The sequence below is a fragment of the Chlamydotis macqueenii genome, chromosome 2 (assembly GCF_036417535.1).
Source record: "Chlamydotis macqueenii isolate bChlMac1 chromosome 2, bChlMac1.mat, whole genome shotgun sequence".
Classification (NCBI taxonomy): domain Eukaryota; kingdom Metazoa; phylum Chordata; class Aves; order Otidiformes; family Otididae; genus Chlamydotis; species Chlamydotis macqueenii.
In genome coordinates this window covers 152278599-152289475 of record NC_141557.1, presented here as the reverse complement: position 1 = coordinate 152289475, position 10877 = coordinate 152278599, and positions in this window count along the sequence as shown.

Genomic DNA, 10877 nt, shown 5'->3' with positions numbered 1-10877 from the left:
GGACCAATACAATATGTGCCAAATGTTAAGGTTTTTGAAAATAAGCAGAGAGAACTGTAAAAAGTCTGTGCCTAGCTAGATAAAAATAGCCACAGGTTATGTACACAGAGGAAAAGCACAAGCAAATAGACTTGTGCTGTAGGAATTTCTCTAAGCAAGTGGCAAGGACCTGTGTTTCCCACAGCAGAAAATGCTACACCACCAGTCATCGTCTCTGCAATGAAGTGCCAGCATGGCCAAGCAGCAGCAGCACTCGAGAAGTGAGTAGCTGTGATGGAAATCAGCAAGTCCATACATAGTAAGATCCATGACACCAGCTGGAAATTAGGCAGGACACAGTTCTGGTGGTCTGCTGTCCTCTTGGTGGCCATCAGCAAACTCTGGGAGATCATAGAGTGGTGCTAAGGTGAAATGGGACTGCTGAATTAGGATCTCTTCCCTTCCCAACAATCTGGAAATGCTCTGCTTACCTGGTCGACTCTACAGACTCCAGGTATGGAACTGAAGACATCATCTGCTTGGAGCAAGACAGCATCTGGAAGGAACACAACTGAGTGCTAAAGCGTACAGCACCGGTGCTTCTTCCAGCAGTAGAGGCAAGTCTTTAGGCTTTAGACCCTTTTAGCCCCCTTTGTAGCTTCTTGAGGCCACAGCTTTGGTGCTACTCACTGGGAATTTAGTAGAGACTTTCTCTATTTGCAGAGCAATGTTTATTTTCACATTATAATTCACAGAACAAAGAACTGAGGAAATGTGTCACTAAGGACATTTCTTAACAAATTTGCTAGCAAAAATAATTCTCATCATCTGTAGCATCTCAGATGCATATATTTCCCTGCGTAAAAACTATCTCAAAGGGACTTTAAAGCCATTCTCTTTTGAGGGCTGCTCAAAAGAGAGGAAGTTTGAGGCCTACAAAATGGCCCTGACTCCGTGGCCAGTCTGACTCCTGCTGAAGACACCGAAGTAGCTCTAGTGACTTCTGCAGGACACCCTTTGTGCTAGCCCTTGGTTTGTCATCCACCTCCTCCATCTTTCACCAATATTTCTAATGAAATTTCCTCTTAACAACGGCTACCTGATAGCCATTGCATCAGGATTCAGTCTTTCGGTGGGATGACCAAGTATTTTGCTTGTGCTGAGACAAAAGGGAACAGGGAGGCAGGTAGAGGTTGTGGGAATTAGGTGACAGCGGAGGTGCTAACTTCTACATGCTCAAGCTACGTTTTTATCAAATGTCATTTTTACAGATAGAACAAGGCAAAAAGGCTTTTTTTCTAGCTTATTCTTTCTCTTCCTTTTCTGACGATGATCCGTTAAGAAGACACTGCCCAGGCTCTTAAGTTATTTTAATCTCAGTAGGTCAGAGTTGCTTTTTTAGTCTTTAAATACAGAGAATAGAGAAGTTACCTGTTCTTATAGCCTCACACAGTGAGTCCACAGCAGAAGTGGGAACATCTCTGAGCACCCCACTCCTTTCCTAGTCCCAATCTTTTCCTAGTTCCACTGCTGTCTTAGACTCATAGAATCATAGAATGGTTTGGGTTGGAAAGGACCTTTAAAGGCCATCTAGTCCAATCCCCCTGCAAGGAGCAGGGACATCTCCAACTCGATCAGGTTGCTCAAAGCCCCGTCCAGCCTGGCCTTGAATGTTTCCAGGGATGGGGCATCCACCACCTCTCTGGGCAACCTGTTCCCGTGTTCTACTGCCCTCATTGTAAAATATTTTTTCCTTATATTAAGTCTAAATCTACCCTCTTTTAGATTAAAACCATTACCCATCATCCTATCATAACAGGCCCCGCTGAAGCGTTTCTCCCCATCTTTCCTATCAGCCCACTTTAGGGTACTGAAGGCTGCTAAAAGGTCTGCCCAGAGCCTTCTCTTCTGCAGCCTGAACAGCCCCAACTCTCTTGGCCTGTCCTCATAGGAGAGGTGCTCCAGCCCTCTGATTATCTTCAAGGCCCTCCTCTGGACTCGCCTCAGTGAGTCTTGACCCAAAGGACACAAACAAACCAGCCTGAGACAGGTTTTGGGGATGACAAAGCAGTGCAGTGCAGTGCAGTGCAGTGCAGTGCAGTGCAGATCTCCACGTCATCTTAGTGTATGAAAGTATACAGTGTATAAAAGACTACAATCCCATCTTCTGCTAGGGGCTTCCCAAAACGTCGATCTCTCTTACTAGTTGCTGAGGTCTGCAGGGAGACATAGACCAGAGTCAAGCAAGGGGTGAGATGGGGAGGAGGCAGGCGAGGGATCCTTCACTGCCATCTGGGAAAGGATTGCAAGGGGACATCCACTCCCAGTGCCTGGCTGCTGAGAGGATGGTGCTACGTGGGCATACGTGAGAGACTGGCAGCAGAGGCAGATGTTGCACGAGGACCATTTCATCAGCCGTTTCATCATGCTGAGCCAAGAACGAACGTGTTTGCACGCATATGCTGATTACTCCCTGCTCAGAGTTGCCGTGGGAGGCAGGTTTGTAACGGAAAACCGCTTCTCACTGCTGAGTCACCCCTTGCTGCTGATGCACTCCCTGATCGCAGGTCCCTTGGAGGCTGGTGAAATAATGGCTTCCAAAGTGCTTTTGAAAGTTAGAGTGCAAGTGAAGAAATCTGGCTGACTTCTCCTAGGAATGGGAAAAGAAAGTAGGGATGAGGAAAAAGGTAAGGTCGTTGGACTTCACAAATATAGGTGGCTCATTCTTTGGATCTAACTTTTGAATCTCCAGTGTCTGTTCTTATTTGCGGAGAAGTTAAATACCATCAGCTTGGGGTCTTCAGATGTTCGAGTATCTCAGAAAATCAGACCAATCACATCAAAATCACTGTGCATTTAAGAAAACATGGGCTCTGCACATTACATTAGAAGCCTGTTGTCAATAGTCCCAAAGTTACACTTACCAAACAGAAAATGCTTGTGCTTTTCCAATCATCAGAATGATATTGTAGATTCAGAGCTTTGCTGCTGTTGGAAAGAGGACAGAGAGTCAGATGCTGTAGAGATCCTACAGAGTAACACATTCCTTCATGGCATTTTTAAAGCATTCCACATTGGCAATAAAATATCGAAAGAGGGAGAACAGAGGACAGCCTTCATTGAAAATGGAAGAGGAAAAAAAAATAATCACAAGAGCTTTTCACTGATGTGGGCTGTGGCATCGCGCTGTCTGATGCTCAGAGCAGACATTGTTTCCAAAATACACACAGCACAAATCTAGCAGAGCAAAACTTGAATAGCTAGTCATGGTCCCCTGGATTTAAATAGGTTGCCAGCTCCCTGTGGAAAGGGACACCAAAAATAACTAAATCTGGATCACTGGAATATTCCAGCTGTCCCCCAGATAAACAACCTCTGCAGAAACATTCGATTTCCAGCAGTTTCCCACTGAAGGTACAAAGGCCTGGTCACGGTGCTCAGTGATACATGAAACTGTTGATCCCATTCTCAGGATGATTAAGGGGTATTTATTTGTCATTACCCCTTGAGAGAAGGATGTGATTTGTCACAAAAGAATGGTGAATTTCACGGGACAGTACCAGGCTCTGTACAGTTGTGATGGAAAGGTCAGCATGAAGCAGGCAATGTTTTGCACGGTCCTGGAAAGGTTTTAGGACAGTATTAGAGCAAGGTGAAATTTAGGCTCCATTGAAGTTGATTCCAAAACTCCTGTTGACTTCACTGGAGCCAAGTTTTTTTCTAAAGAACCCCTACATTTATTTTAGCTCCCTGGAGCTTTTCTTTAATAGCAATGTTTCCCCCACAGGACTAGAACTAGAAAGGAAAAGAAAGGGAAGTGAAGGTGCGTGGGAGAGAGAGGAATCAAAGCCTCCCTCCCATCCTTTTCGTACTCCTTATTGTACCCTCAGGCATCCACATCTCCACATTCTTCTCTTCTTTTGCTCTTACAGGTCTCATCCCTTCAGTTCAGAGGAGTCCACAGACCAGGCTACCATAGCCTGGTAATGCTCCACCACCGGCACTCCATACTCAGCAGGATCAGCCAAGTGCCTCAGCGGCATCCTGCTTTCTTACTTACATTTAGACTCAATCTTAAATTGTTTGCAATACTGACACATGCCTGCTTCTCTGCTTTTCACCCACCAGCGAAGCGAAGACAATGACTTCTTCTTCCAAGTGAGTCCTGCTGAAGGTCCAGCTTACAAATGAGCTTAAGCAGGACTTTAGCTGAGGCATTCTAGTCAGATCCATCACCGTCCCTCATGATGTCATAGGCAGTCAGTGCTGAAGAGGGAGAGGGAAGAAATGTGACAGTCAGGTGCATGTATGACAATCTGTTTCTCATTAATGTCTTGCCTTTAATCACAAATAATCAGAACCTGACTTAGTCCCCAAATGGGAGACTTCTCCCTTTTCCAAAACATTTTCTGAGTCTCTTTGATGTGACTTCAATGATAATCTACAACCAAGCTGTCCACAACCAAACTATGTGAAATAAAAGGAATTGTCTTATTTTGGTGAAAGATATTTGCCATTGCAGTTACATATGAGTGGTAGCACTTTGGGATAATGTGGCACCTGGAGTTTCAGAAGATGTTTTGCCAAGAAAAAAGCTTTTCTCCACTGCTTGGAGAAAAGCTGCTTGCAGCAGTGCACCTTTCAGTTCTCTCCTCCTTTTCTTTTTCTTTTAATTTTTTTTTTTTCAGGAAATCATCATTCCCACAGCTTGGGAAAGGAGGGAGAGCTGCATTTGTACGACCTGCAAGGAGAACCACTGCTGCCAGCTACTGCAAACACAGTGCAGCAGGCGAGGAGCAGTGCTGTCTGTTACCGAGACCAGATCCCACCAGCCAGCTGATGGTGGTTTCCTGCTTCTGGGACAGGCTGGAGCAATTGGTTTGTAATCCGATTGAATTTTGGCCAGAACGTGGCCCGGGAGACTCACTGCTGAACACTTTGACAGCTGGCAACAATTTGTGGACCGCAGGAACGCCTGCTGAGCTTTCCATACAGAGGTGGATGCAGGGTTTCGCAGAGCTTGCCAATGTGAGAGACACCTGCTCCTGCCTCCCAGCTCCCACCTGGACATAAAAGCCTCAGTGTCTCTCGAGACAGAAATTTTCCTGTCACTTGTGACATGCTGGAGCCCGCAGTATAAACAAATATCCCTCTTTCTTTTTCCCTTTTCTATTCTGACCATGGCAAAAAAATAATTTGATAAAATTCCACTTTATTTTCAAGGATTAAGTTTAGCTGAAAGGGTCTTGCACCAGATCAAGGCATTGAAAAGACATCAAATCAATTAAATCAATGTAGTGCCACATCTACAAAACTCTCATTATCAGATTTCACATACAACATGCTTTCATCACAATAGCCAGTTCCTTCTCCCAGCAATGTAAGTGGGAGACTTGCCACTAGCAGCAGTAGAAAATGCACTGAATCTTGAAGAAATTAAATAGCAACCCGGCAGAACAAGTCCATTACATAGACTGCAATGGTATAAATAATCACCCGCATCTTGAAAAATTAATGCTCCAAAAGCTCTGTTTTCTTGGGCTATCAGAGACGAGCTGACATGGTGTTTCAAAGTGCTTATGCTGCAGCAGCCATGCGTGTGATGTGCCCGCTGTGTACGCGCCACGCGGGAGCAGGAGGACCAGCTTTCGTACGACAGCGTGGCGCAGGTGCATCGCAAACCACCATTCCTCGTTGGCACACTCAGCTTCTTGCTTGCGATGGAGGGACGGGATGGAGAAGGAAAGCAAGGCCAATGAGTGATCACAGTGGGAGAGAAATAACAAAATCTGGAAGCATGTTTCTTGCTTGTTCTTTGGTACCGGTGTCTCAGATCGCATTGGCAATCAATGCATGATGAATGCAAGGGAATAATATCATACTCCTTGTAAAAATACTTCATCTAGCTGCATTTAAGTAAATTCATAAATAGAACTGGGGGAATGGAAGGTATTTATTGCACCAGCCCTGATAAATATTTTAAATGCACTGCTTGCCAGTGCATTTAAATGCACTGCTTGCTTTATTACTTGGAAAGCTCAGGACCTTTAAGAACAAAGTTGCTGAATTGAACTGAAAGTTAAACTCTTGGCAGCTCACAGACAAACCAGCTTATTGGCTTCTCTTATTGACTTGTTTTTAATCCACTGGTACCACTGCAGTGCTCTGCAGCGTATTTTGTATTTTTATACAAAATAAAACATTTACATTTTTCAATGAGATACTCTAATTCAACAATTTGAATACAAAAGCTTGTAATAACAGACTGTCCCTCCAAAATTCCGCAGTATGGTCTACATTTTCAAATCATACATGCCTGCTTAAAACACCCTCCAGCCTCCAGCCTTATCTCTCCGATCACATCGCACTGTCCGCCCTTGCGGCCTGGGGAAGATGGGCTTTGCAACATTCACCGAGAGATGGGAAACGCAAGTCAGTTCTCAGCTTCAGGAGCCCTGTGTGGGGAAGATGGAAACAAATGATCCAACTGGTTTGTTCCAGGGCAAATTCCAGCTCAGTCTGGTTTTGCTCAGCTGAAATGCAGCCATGTGGCACAGTGGGGCAAAGCCTTCCCCCAGAGTAGTGGGGCACAAAACTTTGAGGACGTGGTGCCCTCTGTCACCTGACAATCTTAGGAAAAGTCAGTCAGGCACTGGTTTTCAAGACTGCTGGTCTTCTGTTGTTAGGGACAGAACAGAACAGAAATGCTCTGAAGTCTTCAGGGAGTGGGAAACCATCTTAGAATCATAGAATTGTTAGGGTTGGAAGGGACCTTTAAAAATCATCTAGTCCAATCCCCCTGCAAGAAGCAGGGACATCTCCAACTCGATCAGGTTGCTCAGAGCCCCGTCCAGCCTGGCCTTGAATGTTTCCAGGGATGGGGTGTCCACCACCTCTCTGGGCAACCTGTTCCCATGTTTCACCACTCTCATTGTGAAAATTTTTTTCCTTATAACCAGTCTGAATCTACCTCCCTCTATTTTAAAACCATTATCCCTCATCTTATTGCAACAGGCCCTACTGAAGATTTTTTCCCCATCTTTCTTGTAGGCCCCCTTTAGGTACTGGAAGGCTGCTATAAGTTCTCCCCAGAGCCTTCTCTTCTGAACAACCTGGAGATCTTGTACATAGTTCTTCCTCGGGGGGCTCTTCTCAAAACTCAGTCGTGCTGCCACCCAGCTTCCCCATCACTCCCTCTTCTCACCCAGCTTTGTCACTCAGACTTCACTGTGCGGTTGAGGATTTGGCCCTGGCAAGACCGTGGATATAAAAGAAAGATCCCGTTTAATCAGAGGTTAATGAGGGAGGAAAAAGAAGCAGCATGAGGTGAAAATGGGGCTGACATCTCCCCAGATCAGCCCTTGTCACAGTAACTCCATTAGCAAGAGCACTTCTGAAAGCACTGTTATTTTTATCACCTCAAGAAGAAAAGCATCAGCCAAAGAGTGTGGGGCAGAGCTGTCAGACCCCACCTCCTTTTTGTTTCCCTCTTCTTTAGGAAAAGATGTCTCCTGAATTCAAGGAATCCCTCACTTCTTTGAAGACACTGGTCTTTACAGGATTTTTTTTTAATTCTAAGAAATTATGGGGCTCCAATGTTGTATTTTTATGTATCTTGGAATAAAGTCGTGCTCTTTCCTCTTGCTTCTGCGTTATTCACCTTGCCCTGCAAATCCTGCTGAGTGAATTACGATGTTTATTGCTCTGCCTTGCAGTATTTTCTTCCCACTTATCTGAACAATCTGCAAGAAAACCTGTCAGTAATGGTCTCTCCTCCTGTCATATATGGCTGAATGACTGGTGGGACTGTTCGCTCTGTCTCACTGAACATCAAGCCAAAACCACGTCCTCCATCCCGCTGGACAGACGCCACCATAGCTCTGGTGCAGCGCACAGGGGTGGTCGGTCCCTCCGAGGCTGCAGAAGCCTTGTAATGGAGATAGGAAGCCAAAGGATGGAGTTTGAGCATTTTAATCTGAATTATTCACTTCAGGCCGCACAAAAGTGGTGTGGAGGAGCAGAGAACCAAACCTGCAGCTCTGTGTGGTTCAGAGCAGAAAGGAAGGCAGGGATTTTATTCAGAGCAGCCTGTAGTGCTCTAGGTAAAGGGCAAAAGGGGAAACCAAGAGGGCTCCAGGTCCAGGCAGCTTTTCTCATTGAACTACGAAGGGATGCAAGGCAGTGCAGTACCGTGCTTCATCATGCTGCAGGATGCTGTGTCTTCTCAAAGCCTAATGCTGTTGCATGAAGCAAACAAGGAGGAGAAAGTTTGCCTTCTGGGATGCTCTGTTGATGTGGACCCCATAGCCCTCCACAGCAAGCCTGCAAGGATAGACACTCCCCTTTACTGGTAATCCCAGACCGACCTTTACAGCTGTTAATTATTTTTAGAGGAAAAATTAGATATGCCAATCTAATTTGATTATAGTGAAATTTTAGAGAAAATTAAGGGTTTTGTTTGGGGCTTTTTTTCCCCCAGAATTTCCTATCTGGTACAGATCAGCAGCTACAAAGACACTTTCATATTATCAGCTGTACTTTTCAAGCTGGACTGAGCACCCAGAGTGCAGCGTGGACATCTCAGATGGCTTCTGTCAGAGGTCCAGGCTAACCCCTACTCTGGGCCCCCACTTTTATCTAATAAATTGTCCTCCCCACTCTCTGTTGACGTACTATGGAGCACATGATGGAGATGCAAAGAAAGGAGGGAACAGAGGTGGCACGTTCCTCTTCTCTTGAGGACAGCGGATGTTTGAAAAGTGTCAGGATTTCTGAGATAAAGCAGTGTAATGAGACAGCAGGGAAGCGGAGCAGTAGGGAAAGATTAAGGCAACAGATTTCCCTGGGAAACTCTGTTTTCCACAAAAATCATCAGAGGAAAATGCTATTCTGATTAACATTAATTTGTCCCTCTTTTTTTTTTTTTTATCTCCAAGGCAGGATACAGGGCAGAGCAGAGACCAGGGAAATGGCAGGCTCGTCACCGAGCCAGCACTGCAGCAGAGCTGATGGAGTATCTAGGTCAGCGTGCAGCAATTCTTCGCAGATGACTGAGATCTACGGAGCCGAAGGCCAGCCTTGACAGTGGAGCCAAGCGCTCCTTTTGCAACTGAAGGGCGTAAAATCTGCTCCCCCTTTCAAGCAGCATCGTGAAAGGGGACCCTGCGTCGCAGCCTCCATCAGCTGGAACTAACGCTCCTCAGCATGGCTTACCCATCCCTGCTCAGCAAAGCACCGGCTGGGAAATCAGCGTTGCTATGGGATTCGGAGACAAAAGGCCAAAAGATGTGGATGTCAACCAAGTACCCAGATATCCAGGGAGGATATTTTCAGCCCTAAAATCAAAACTGGCATGGAAGCTCTCCTCTAAAAAATGATGCTTTGCTTTCTCACACATGAGAGCAACGTCAAATATTACCCAGAAATAATTTTCATATTTTAAATATCTTCACTTGCTTCAAATTTTGTTGCATTTTACACAGGTTTTAGGAAAAACTCATGCACTCAAGCACTTGTCTACTTTTTCCAAATATCCTACTTGGCCTAATGAAAGATATTACCTCTGCCAACAGCTTTAGTGTCCTCAGAAGAGATACAGCTTTGGAGACCAGCGCCTTGCCCACTGGGCATGCACAGACCATATATCACGGGATCTTTCTCCCTGCTGCTGCTATGCCTCAACCCACTGGCACAAGAGCACAAAAGGATCAGTGCTTTCCCTGTATATCATCCCTGAGCATCAGTAAGACTGGCAGCTGTCTCTCAAGATTTGTGCTAAACACCACGTCTTCTTTAGAGGTTGATTCACGCAGCCACAGCCTTCAAAGTCAAAAAACACAGTTAGATCATCCTGTCAGGTAGCACAGGCCATCAGGATTTGTGTTAATTTCTGTTTTGTTAAAACATGTCCTTCAAAAAAAGACAGTCCACTCCTGATTTGACAGCCACAGAAGAGGGAGTATCTGTCATTTCTCTGTATTGACGGAAGTTTAGAAAGTAATTCATGACGATTATTGTTGGTTGTTGAAAGCGTCAGGTGAATTTTCCTGACGGCCTTGATTCCTGTCAGAAGAATACATCAAATTTTGTGCTCAGGACCTAAACTGGTAAACTGTGATGCCAACCAGCTAACTAACCTGCCTTGCCACTGAAGATTTAAAGACAAACTATAGATGAAGTGCCCTGTAATTCAGGATTTTGGGTAGGAATATTGAGCAAAGGACAGTGCCAGAAGAAATGTTCATATTTCTAGAATAAAGGTGGTTGCTTCTGCATATGCTGGGAAAGGAGGGCAGCTATTAACATAAGGAATTTGGGGCAGAAAGTATGTATTATTTGTATTTGGGATTATAACTACCATATTATAGGTGTTAATCTAGTAATATTCACACTGTCTAACACTGTTATGCTTTGTCTGAACTAGTCAGCCTAACACAGATCACTCCTTTGTTTCTGCCATAGCAGAACTTGCTAGAACAGCATTTTTTATTATGAACATTCTACTTAAATCCTCCGTGTTCTGATGCCAGATAACTTCCGCTTCAAACTGGCATTACAGGGCAAAGAACAAACAGATCCGGAGTAGAAAACACTTCCTCTAGCGAGCTCACAGTATTGTACTCTTTATGTGGGCACATATTGAGGAATGGCATTTGACGAGACATTTGGACCTCACAGCAATCTCAGATCTGTCCATGCATCTTTATTCAGCCCATAGAAATGACTCCATAAGCTAAGTGCAGAGATGGTTGTACATAGTCTGCATGATGCAGAGAGATATGATTTGAACAGCATATAATGCATGTTTAATTGCATTTATTTAGTGGCCATGGTTAGAAACAGATGTGAGGTTTGCACCTTTTCTGCTTGTAGACATGTTACATTGAAAAATTGTCTTT